The 12002-nt window shown below is 42.7% G+C and overlaps 1 protein-coding gene across 1 annotated transcript in view; it reads right to left on the bottom strand.

Annotated features, from left to right (window-relative positions):
* Positions 1 to 1766, bottom strand: part of YES1 (YES proto-oncogene 1, Src family tyrosine kinase) — a 50537-nt gene extending 48771 nt beyond the window's left edge. The window contains exon 1 of the mRNA XM_057364914.1: positions 1584 to 1766. The gene's annotated coding sequence lies outside the window, so the exon portion shown is untranslated. The remainder of the gene's footprint in view (positions 1 to 1583) is intronic.
* Positions 1767 to 12002: the final 10236 nt, after the last annotated feature.

The raw sequence follows: 12002 nt of genomic DNA, 5'->3' as shown, positions 1-12002 counted from the left end.
GTATCATTGGATCTTTTTCTTTGAAATCCAGCAAAAGCACAGTGCTCAGGCTGCTGTTTCTGTTTCCATCACAGATGCTACCTTGTCCTAAAATTAGATGCAACACCCTGGCTGGGCAAAACACACGCATGGTCTCCACTCTATGYCTATGCTCAACAGGAACCTCCTATAGCTAAATTTACAGATGCACATTAGAAACAAGAGCGGAAGTGCAGGTTCTGTTGTTTGGAAAGGAATGGCTCTTCTATGAAGCCTACAAAAACATGAGTTATGGCTGAACTGTACCTACCAACAGAGATACTGCAAAGGTAACTGACACGGCAATTTTATCCCTCTTCAAAATCTTACTTTMCCAAAAGGCAAGAAAAAGACTCTGAAGTCAACTTTCCTATCTAGCTYCTCTGACTAAAGAACAATTTCACTTGCAAAATTTGCCTGAATTACTATTCAACTGTCTATGAATTTTAAGAGAAAACTAAAATACTTTCTTTGTCAACACACTCCAAGTTTTAAAACTGGTTTTGGAACATTCTGCCACTTTAAATAAACCCAAACATCTAATTTTTAATTAATGACAGACCTCTGCCTAGGGTTAAATCCAGCAGGAACATCTGAATACACCTTGAGCTYCAGTAATGTTTCTGTCCTAGTTTTCCCAGTGCAAAGTGGACCATACTCACATGCACACAAGACACCTAGAACCCCAAATATTAATATAACAAATATCCATATAATAAACTACACATATTTGTAATATTGACTATCGGAGAAAAAGTCATGCTAGCCCTTSGTCTGAGGGATGAGTACATAACTTTTTGCACATCAAGCCTGCGGGTCCACACAGAGCAGAAAGTTACATGCAGACTCCAAAGCCATAGGGGCCTGTGTGTGTCCAAGACATTTTTTCTTAAACTGAATGGAAGACAAGGAGGCTTGATGAAGTGTGATGACTGAACATTTAAATTAATGACTCAGAAATTTAAAGCAGTCGTGTCCCAGGCTCGATAAAGGGATATAAACCAGACCAGTGAAGGGGGGAGTAAGGGGGGAGGAAGAAAATTAATAGAAAATAAATCCACGCAGGCCAAGCTACAGGCGACTCCTGAATTCTGCCCTTTTACATCCTCCGGCCCCGCGCCGGGAGCGGCTCACGCCGAGCACCAGCCCGGGCGGTGAACGCCGCCAGCGCCGGGGGACGAGCAGCCGCCCCGCAGCTCCGTGGCCGCGGCAGCCCGGCGGGAAGCGACCGCGGGGGGAACCGGGCCGAGGCGGGTCACGGGGGCCTCCCCCACAAACTTACTCCCCGCAGCCCGCCCCACGCAGCCCGCCCAGCCCAGCCCGGCTCCCGCCCGCCCGCMCGACCCCTCGGCCCCGCGGGCAGGGGCTCGGGCCCGGGAGAAAGTTGCCAAGAAAGTTTCTGCAGAGGAGAAGGGGCCGGGGGTGCGGGACGCCCCCCGCCCCCGGGGCGCGGCGGCGGGGCGAGGCCGGGGGCGGGCGGCCGGGGCCTAGCGCCTCCATCGCCGCCGCCATCGCGGCCGCCGCTCCCGTGGGGCGGCGGAGCGGGGACGCGGCCGGGGCCTCACCTGCCTCTCCTCGGCGTGGCGGGTGGGAGAAGGAGGGGGGAAGGGAAGGAAGCGGGGGCCCCCCCGCTCCTCCCGGAGCCGCGGCGACCCGGGGAGGGAAGCGGGGAGGAGGGGAAGGGAGGAGGGACGAGGAGGAGGGAGCCGAGCGCTCCGGTGCGTGCGGGGAGCTGGAGCCTCGCTGCGGGAGGAGGAGGAGGAGACTCCCCGCCCCTACGGCCGGGATCTCCGGCGGGCACCGCGGCCCCTCCTCCGCACCGTGCTTCCCTCCATGCGCTCCGGCCCGGGATCGCCGCGCCTCCCGGCCGGGGTAGCGCCTCCACGCCCSAGCCGGAGGCCGCGGGGAGGAGCTGGGCGGCCCCCGCGGAGCCGGGCTGGCGGCGGCAGTCCCTCCTCCGCGCCGCTGCGCACCGAGACAACATGGTGGAGGCGTGCGGGGCGGCGCGGGGGCGGCGGGGAGGGAGCGGGGCTTGCCTTGCCCTGCCCCGTGCCTCGCCTCGCCGGGGGCGGCCGCCTACTCCCGGCCTTGGGTCGCGGGGACCCCGCTCGGGGCAGATACGGGGGARCTGCTTCTGCCGCCGGGCCGGGCGGGCGAGCTCGGTGAGCCTCTCTTGGCAGTGGAGCTGAACCTGAACGATTCCGGCAGCGGAGCCCTTCGGTGTGGTGCGCGAAGGGCGAACAAAAATAACTTTTAAAACTCCTCGYCTAGGCATCTTCAGGTGGGCCACGGCTTCGGCTCGGTACATTTAATTTCTTGTGGCCCTTCGGCAGTGCGGGTGCTGCAGCGGCCGGCGGGGAGCGGCGCCGGCAGCTCGGGAATGCCCTGGGCGGCACCACGGAACAGACCTGTCGCCCAAACACCGAGCAAACAAAGAATGAACCTGTAAATTACGCACCAGTAACTYCGGGGAATTTTATGTTACAGGTTTCCCACTCATCGCAGTTCTTTAAGTCAGCGTCAGTTCTTTAAGTGCTTATTTTAAGAAATAAAATATCGGACTTGTGTCTAGGTGGGCTTCATGGAAAGCGGTGGTTGTAATGCATCTAGCCTTCAGAACTGCAGGCTGCTGGAAGAAGCCAAAGAACAGAAAAAAAAAGTCAACGTAAAGAGCCAAAGTTACTGAAGTTTACATGGGAAAATCGGCAGTTCTCATTCAGCATTGTCTTTTATTGTTTTCAGCTCTCTAGTAGTCAARTTTGCATCTTTCCCCACTTTATTTTCTTTAAAGGCTGAACATAAAACAGTAATTGCATTGATCACTAATGATGACCTAATATAGTTTAGTTATAAAAAAGAAAGAATTGAGACAGGATGTCCAATTTATTTTGCAAGCAGTGCTGTCGAGTAAAGCCATTCATATTTTTCAATTTCAGGTGAAGCAAATACATGTATTTGCTTTTACAGGACCATAGATACACTTAAGCAGTTACGAAAATACAGAAAACCAAACGTATTTTAGATTTGGATACTCATTWGCATAAATTGTTCTCATATAACCCTGTTAAGAGTGTTGGAGTTTATAATTTCCTGTTAAGTCAGGAGTCTAACTCACATTATGCAGAATTGATTTTTAATTTAGAAAGCAACAGTGAGTTTTACAAATTGACCTGGGCAATGAACTACTTAACAGTTTTCAGAACTGGTTGAAGCTATGGGTCTGCTGTGGCTTCACAACACCAACTGTGCTAATGGTAGGCWTGGGTGAGAGCAAGATTTGAAATCCAGCATCATGTGTGGGATTTTGTATACACAGGCAAGCATTGCTGAGTGGTTGATTTTACAGCACAACGGTAAAACTTGCATACCTAAAATACATGARACCTTGTTGTGTTATCATCTTCATTATGTCTCAAAATGACTCACTTAAATTTTGCAGCATTGACTAAAGCTTCCTAGTTAGAGACATACTGGCTCTTGCCAGCTGTCACTGTAACTTGACTKCTGGGTTTCAGGTTCTGCGTTGATGGATGGGATTACATAGCAGTCCTTTCTCACGGCACCTGGCAATGCCTGAATGGCACCAAAAGGTTTGTTGGGATTCTCAGTTCATCATACGTCGCCTGTTGCTTTCTCTCCTGAAGACCAATGTGAGGAATGATTTGGTGGGTTTCTGAAAGGCTGAGTTGTTAACTGTGTCCTGTACTCACTGTTTTATGTGTATGTGTGCTATTGGCTGCCACAGATAGTACTGGGGCTGCACCAGTGATTGACTCTGTTGGTCGTGGAGAGACTGTCACGCTTAATTTCAAGCTCAGTGTGATTAAAATAGCAGAGCAGTTGGGTAGAAGACGAGCTGACCAGTCCCATAGCTGACAGCAAGCTCAGACTCACACCATGTGGGTGTGAAAGAATAGATGAGGGTTTGAGTCGGGAGTCTTGGAGGCTAGACATGCTTTCGTTGCAGTGGAAAAATTGGCTGCTTCTTAAATTGTCATGCACTTGTCATTGGTAGTCTGAGTGCTCCTCAGTGTTCCTTTATCAGGAAAAGTTGAACAGGTGACTTAAAACGATCACACTCTTGGTAGCTCAGCCTGATTAATCCTGTGCAGGGGGGACTCGGGGTGTCATTGCCACCTTTTGCCTGCCAGCCGGCAGCCTGTGACCTGTCTGCCACGTGTTACCTGGGTTAAGCTCCTTTGCCACTGCTGTTCCTGAGTGGGATCTCAAATGTGTTGCAGTGCAGGTGGACTGACACCGCTTCGTATTTACTCAGGAGACACCAGCCGAAACTAGCACAATCTGCTAGTCAGGCAAGGCCAGTGCCTGCTTATAGGAATTTCCCCTCCCTTTTATTCTTATGCTTTAAATTAATATTTTTGATCTTGTTCAGGAAGGAGGAGGCAGGAGCTGCCCTTGCATGCTTTAGCATGGCTGGGATATAGTGTAAGAATCTACTGATGCAAGGCTTTGTTGCTGCCATTTGCTGGATACAGTTTCCCAAATAGCCCTTCAGATGGGCTCAGCATTCGCAAACTCCTCGTCTGTGTTGCAGGGTTAGTTGGCATTTACTTAATTTTGAAGATTTGTGCAAGTACGTTTAGGAAGGCATTCTCCATGTAAATCTTGGAAAATTCTCATGCATTTGAATTACTTTCTAAAGTAAGTGATTTATATTCACACAATCCTTAATGTGTTTGAGTAACTTGAAAAAACAAAAATGTATGGTAGGATCAAGCACATATTATGCCAAATAAAGTATTTTAGGGTGATACAGGGGAATACAGGTGTAAGAGCAGAAAGAAAGGAGGAATAGAGATGGATGAAGTCAGACTAAGATATATCAAGCACTGATAATAGGTTCAGTGGTTTGTTATTGGGGAATATAGGACTTGCACCCTGAGATATTAAAGAAGGAGTTGGACTGATTGATTCTCTGAAAAGCTTTAACAGTACATACTAAAATTTAATCTATGRTACACCTGGTGGTAACCTGGAAACATTGAGAAATTTTTGAAAACACTTGGTGACATTGCTTTCCAATAAYTCGAAATAAATAGAAAAGCTATAGTGGCTCATGGACAAACAATTTTTTAAAAAGTTTTGCTGGACCTAAATGAATTCCCTCCTTTTGAGAAATTRCTGAGGTCATCAAGGCCTTATCCAATTGGTCTTCAAAATTGTGGAAAACAATGGTATTTTAAAGCAGCACTTCCTAAAATTCCTAAAGTTCCATTGCTCATTGTACTGTATGATCATATTGCAGAAAAAAAAACCAGTTCATCTTGGAGTTATTATTAGTCACTTTCTTACTTTTAAGCACTTGGATCAATATTTTAAGAACAGGGTGTTTAGTAAAACATAGGTATTTCTTTTAAATCTCAAATATATTTCTTTTGAATCCGAGTATTCTAAGTATTAGTYGAATAAGTGGGTAGTTTTTGTCATGTTAATTTCTATTTAATATTCCAGAAGCTATTAATAAAATCATTGATGTTTAAAAGTGAAACATCTTCCTTGGATATAATGCAAATTACATACCAGTATAGTAGTTCAGTAAGGAAATGGAATGCTAAGTCACTGTGTGGCAGATCTGTAATTGTTTCCTATTCTAAAGCAAGTATCCTATTTAAGCCACATGTTAAACTTCAGAATTTTAGGATGTCCCATTTTGCCTTAAAATGCATCTGCATCTCAAAATGGACAGGATCTTTGTGTTTGGTGCCTGCATCTATTTGCAAGATTAAATATTCCATTCTTTCWCAAATATCCCTTCTGTTTGATCTTGCATAACTTGTCTAATTGCTTATGCATATTATACTTCTAGCAAGTATAGGGAGGGTTCTTTTTGAAAGATTTCAAAGAATGTTTTTGAACTTACTGAAAGTTACGCTTGAAAGGGTGTTAGACTTGGAAAACCCTGTATTCCCAAACCTGTTGCTATTTACATTTGTGTCACATCCAGTTACATCAGACACGCTGGATTACATTGTATAATGAAAGCCGTATTGCTGTACTCTAATCTTTATCTCTTTATATCCGATCTCCTTTGAATTGCACATGAGTATTGCTTATGGTTACTTAAAATAACTAATGCTTTTGTTTCAAGGACACCGCTTTATATGATGAGCACTTAACACTCAACCCTGCTTTGGCAGCAACTGCACATCCTGTTATCTTTGGTTCTTGCATGATTTAATTGGGAAGCTTGCACACATTCTTTTTTTTTTTTTATTTTGCATTTAAATTTCATATTGGGGAAATCTGAAACCTGTGAAATCATGCACGTTTAGAAAAAAAAAAAATATATTGTGCTACTGTGCTCTTCTGAGAGATTTGGAATGTATGCATTCCTCCTCACAAAGCGGGTCATGTACTCTTAGGAAGAATGGAAAGGGACAAAGAGTAGGAGGAAAAGAAGTTTGTGCAGTAAAGCTGACCTGAACTGGGGTTGGTTTTGACATCACTGCTAGAGTCACTCATAGTCTTTAAGAGACTTCTGACCTCATTTGRTAGCCAGTTTAAAGAAGCAATTTCTGCTGACTTTGAGAGACTTGCACATGTACATACTGGCTATATATATTTTGTTTTTCTGGTACTGAATACCTAAGACATTACTGTGGGAGTGATGCTTAATGCTGCAGAATCCAAGTTAATATAGCATTTAGGGAGCATTGGAAGGGGATTCTGCATCAAAATGTTCTCTTTTCCAGGGCACCCTGAATTTTTACTGTTGAACACACATGCTGTTGTGGTGCTTTTATACATGACTTCGTAAAACAAAGTCAAGTGAAATAGAATTTAAAAAAAAAACCCATAACTATATTTTCCTAACATCAGTAGTTAAACCTTGCTTGAGATGCTGTATGGTCCTTTCCTCTAACCTACCACCCTGATTAAAGATGAACAAATACCTCAGGCCTGTGTGAGTRCTCTTTATTATACTTAAACGCTTAACAGACCTTTTGAATTTTCTGTGACAGGTTGTTATTCCTGCCCTAATGTTTYGACGGTAATTGTTGGTCATAACCGTGAGGACCAGAAATCCTTCCTTCTAAATTAGAGATGAATGTGATGAAAGTTAYTACTTTGGGAATAGTTCCAGGAGAAAAATCATCCCCTCCATCTGTGATGTCAAACAAATCCTTAGATTAGAGCTTTGATCAGGATGGGGCTGTTCACTCTCACAGTGTTCACCATTACAGGTCAACATAACTGTTGTGCACCATTTGGAGATCTGAGAAAACTGGACCTCTGTCAGATATGYGGGCTTGTTTTCTCAGCATGCCTTCTCTTTCTGTTGTTTTCCTCATGACTTTAAGTTTCTCATTRCTATTCCTTCAGGTGGATGTTACAGTCCCCTCAGGTCGGCTGGCATAAGTACAACTGTAGTTTTTTTCCTATAGTTTTTCATCTCTGCCAACACAATCTTAGGTTACATCTCCTAATAGTTTTCTATAAACTGAGAACATGTTGATGCAATTTTGCTAGGGAATGATATATACACATTATTGGGCTCACTGGAATGAGGAAAGAGGTAATAACATAGGGAGACCAGTGACTTCTTATCCTACTTACAGTCAGAACAGTCTGAATTTTCTGAAATTTCAGAATTTAGTAAAATCCAATGTGATTGCATTAATAGACAGGAGAGTGCAATGGTGATGGGGAATAGGAAAGATTAGATGGCTTTGTTTTCTAATATTTAACTGTTACATGGCTCTGTGTGGATGTTTTTCAGTTCCCATACCACTCCAGATAAATACCCTTTGGTTTCCTTATCACTGTCTGCTTTGTTCCTGTGAAGCAGCCACAGTCTTCCATTCTTCCCTGAGAATCTGTGCTGGGGCTGAATGAGGGAATCAGGGAGCCAGCTGAAGTAGYAACTGCTGAAGAGACAGCACTTGTAGAAACCTTGATTCTTATCATCAGAAAAAGACGCGAAGATATGGAAGAAGCCTGGATTTATTAAAAGCAGGTCTTTATAATTTCCTGTCACTAATGATTGTTAGAACTGTGTGTGAGAGTTTTCAGTTGCCCATAACCACCCAGCTTCCACTTTTTCTAGGCAAAAAATAGTTCTTGGCAATTGCCTGCCTCACTGCTCTGACACTTGCAATGTGAAAATCTGCTGCTTTCTCATGTTAGAAGGAAGAGACTTTGGCAGCTRAGTTGTAGAGCAGCACCTCTGCTTCAAAACTGGACACAGCAGTTTGAAATGTCTCAGGTCTTGCATGCAGATGTCAGGGATGTGCTTTTTGCTAAGAGATGTTAATGATATATCCAGACACTAATACATCCACACCTGACCCGACAGCAAGTAAGCCTYTGCACAGTCTCACTTCTCATGTAGAGGCTTAGTAGATCTAAGGTGARTTCTCCAAAAATCTATCTGCATTTCCTCTCACAAGCCAACTAGGCTGGAGATGCTCCGTTCCAAGGCTTCAAAGGCTAAGCCAGCATTTCTTTGCAATTAGGTAGGAACACAGAGCTGGAACAGACCTCCCACCATGCAACAACTATTGTGGGAAAATGTTAGCAGCTCTAACCTTCTCCACCCCTTGCTTAAAAAGAAAAAACATACAGGAATGAATAAAGAATGAAAATTACTTTCAAGTTGCTCTTCTCTTTGTTMTGCAGGCTCCTGATTTGTCCTGATGTTTTATCACTGTGCTTCTTGGGCATCTGGCTTTCAGGAGGAAAAAGGAACAGGACAGRACCGAACCTGAGCCCCCCTTCATGAGTGCTGAGGCTGGTGGTGGTAACGTCACAGCTGCCCAGAGCGTTTTTGTTCATATTCTTCAAAAGGAAAAAAGAAAGACTGCTGTAAATGTTCAGAAGTCCTAAGTACATGCCATGAATTTAGAAATGCAAGCTATAAAGATGACAAACTTACTTAGAAAGGAGAGATTTTGCCAACATATATTTATACAATTTTTGAATTGTTCTAAGAAAGGCAGCTGGCAAATAGTCATTTTCCCTCCTCCCCTTCTTTGAATATGTGAGTAATCAATCCTGTTGTTTCAGGTAACTGTAAAACTTTGGAGGGAATGTAAAAATATTTGTTTTTTTTGTAAAACTTTGGAGGGAATGTAAAAATATTTGTTTTTTTTGTTTTTTTTTTTAAGTAACATCATATTTCACTATTTTGTTTTGTACTTTTCATCAAACAGTTTGTTGAAGCCAGTTAGCGTTGCATGTTGGTATTTAATTTTGCATGGAACAATTTGTAAATGATGGGATAAAAATATACATTTATAATTCTCAGAATTAGCAAGGCTAGTTAATGATATGCAGAAAAAATGCAGCTAAATTGAAAAAAAAAAAAAGTCAGCTAAAGAAAAATACATGACATTAGGATTACATTAGCATGGCTCACATGCTGCTTCCTTCTGCTTATTTTTCCTTTTACTTTTGGTTAAAGTGGGATTTTCCAAAGCACAAGAATTYCCTTATCCTACTCCTCTTTCCTTCAAAATTGAGCCTATTGAATATCAGACTGTGTGTTCAAAATTGTCCCACATTTTTGCTTTTGTTTTCTAATTGGGAAGAAAAACAAAACACAGAAAGTTCCAAAGCATTTTGGTTTTAAAATGGGTGCTTGGGACATCTTTGATGCATCATTGTAACAGCTAGAAGGGACTCTATTGTTCTTGATGGAAAATGCAATCCATTCGGGAACCTCGAATGATGGAGGGAATTGAGGGACCTAAACCATGACAAACTCATGATGAGTAATGACAAACCATCCTAAAGCAAAACATTCGGATTTGCTTGAACAGTTCAAAACATTTTGGATTATTTTTTTATTTTCCCGTAGGGACATTACATTGTTTTGGCACAACCAACTTTTTCCTGTGGAAAAAATATTACAGAAACCACTTTTCTATTAAAAACTGTGAACAGAAAATTCTGGAGCAGCAATAGAGGGAAGTAGTCAAGCCAAAACGAAGTGCATTTGAAAATGTGCTCTCAGGAGAATATTATGACTGCTCCAACCTAGCAATAAGAATTTTGTTTGAAGGTAAGTGTATTTCCTAGACACCAAACACAACCTGATGAAATCCATGTAGCATACCTTGGTGTATTTCAACACATATGAAATATGATGCTTCACAGAGTCGCTTAAAAACTGTGTAAAAATGTGAAAGAGCTCTGGTGGAAGGCTTGGACCTTTGGAATGAAAAATCACATCTGAGTTTTCACAACTGTTTTGCTGTGACTGGGCATTTCTAAAGAAAATGAACACTACTTTTTTTGAAAAAAATGTCTCAGTCCATCAAGCAAAATTCTGTATATTTAGAAACATACTTTTGGCTTTGAAAACATATAACTAAATTAATGATTATTTAATATTTAGAGGCATACTCCTAAATATGTTTTGGTTTTTGTTTTTTTTTTTAAACAGGCACAAAGCTCTTTTTAATGACAGCAAAGTATTTTCAGGAAAGATAAGGGTTGGCATACTCTTATGAATTTTTAGGATACAGGTAGTTGGGATAACCTGCCAGGACATTTTATATCCTTGTAAAAGTTCAATGAGTTGCTCACTTTCTAGAACTGATGGCTATCTCAATGCTTATTTGTCAAGGCAACCTGTGCTTTAAATGTGACAAACTTTGTGCTGGCTTCTCCTGCTTCAGGRCAAGCTTCATCTTGTCAACAGTGGGTAGGAGACAGAGCCTGTTACTCCCTATTACCCAAGTTAATCACATGTTTTTCTCAGTGTTATGAACAGGTGATTCACCAAATTTGGGAGTGGAAGTGACCACCAGACCAGTCAGTGTCAAGCACTTTGAGTATCTATCACCACTTCTCACACTTCACCCACACTTGGACCCCATCTCTTGTGCCAGGTTGAAGTGTCCCATGTGGATARAAGGCTTTTATAGGTGGGGATTGCAGAATTTTGGGCAGAGCAGGCTTAAGGGACCAACAAGCAAGGGGAGCAGATCAACAAGTGAAAGCTTGATGGGCGTTTGAAGATGACTGTTGGCATTATGCCTGTTGGCACACGGATCATTTGGTCAGCTAAGTTATGTGAACTTTCACCTGGTTCTTGTAGGAATGTGTTATTTTTCATGTTCTTTGTGTGCAGTTTTCACAGTGAGTTGCTGGTCTTTATGGCAGGTCTGTTAGGGGCTTTGATAATAAAAAGTACAGTAAAAATGGCCATTGACAGCTCTGAGCATCACCACACTGTAGTGAATGCAGGGTGAGCTACTGAAGGCCCCAGCTATTGATTTTTCCTGGTAATATCTGTAACTGCTCTATTTGCTTTATGATGTTTCTGGGAATGTCTGAGAAGTCGAATTAAAATGCAAGAGTCGATTTCATAGCTGGGGGCTTTCCCTTGGAGTGCTTGTGGATCTTCATTAGCTCAAAGAAAAGAAATTACAAGTGGATCCCACAGAGATTTGAAAGGCCAGTTTTTTTTATTCAACATCACCTGACGGTGCAGTGAATTAATACATTCAGTGTGTTTCAATATAATTTTTCCCATCTTTCACCATACTTGATGGGTTTTTCTTCTATAATTGTTTCATTAGTCATTTCTGTAGGCAGTCTGGCAGCTGTTGCTGCAACCATTTATTAATTGTGGTTGGCTCTGGATTTAACAAAATGCAACTGCACCCTCTTGTGGACACTGCTAAGTAGATTTTTTTTTTTTTCCTTGTGCCACCTGGTTTATTTTTTCTGAACYAGTCAAAAGAAAACAAATATCAGAAGTGTCCTAAGGCCACACAGCAACAAAGCTTCCTGGAGAACTTCAAAAGAATAAGCTGCAACTTTGGAATGTCAACTCAGAAAACCTTTGAAGACAAACTTCTGTGGAGAAGACCTTCAAAGGCACCCTGGGAGACCTTCCTGCCCCTGGTTTTTGTGGGAATCTCTGTTGTAATATATTTGTCTAGAGAAACAGTTGGTATGGCTATGTGCATAGAAATGGTACATTTAAAAGAAAGTCAAAAGACAATAATTCA

This window comes from Malurus melanocephalus, unplaced genomic scaffold (genome assembly GCF_030028575.1).
Source record: "Malurus melanocephalus ecotype Western Australia unplaced genomic scaffold, MMel_1.1 scaffold_44, whole genome shotgun sequence".
Taxonomy (NCBI): Eukaryota; Metazoa; Chordata; class Aves; order Passeriformes; family Maluridae; genus Malurus; species Malurus melanocephalus.
This window is presented reverse-complemented; position numbering and strand designations above follow the sequence as displayed.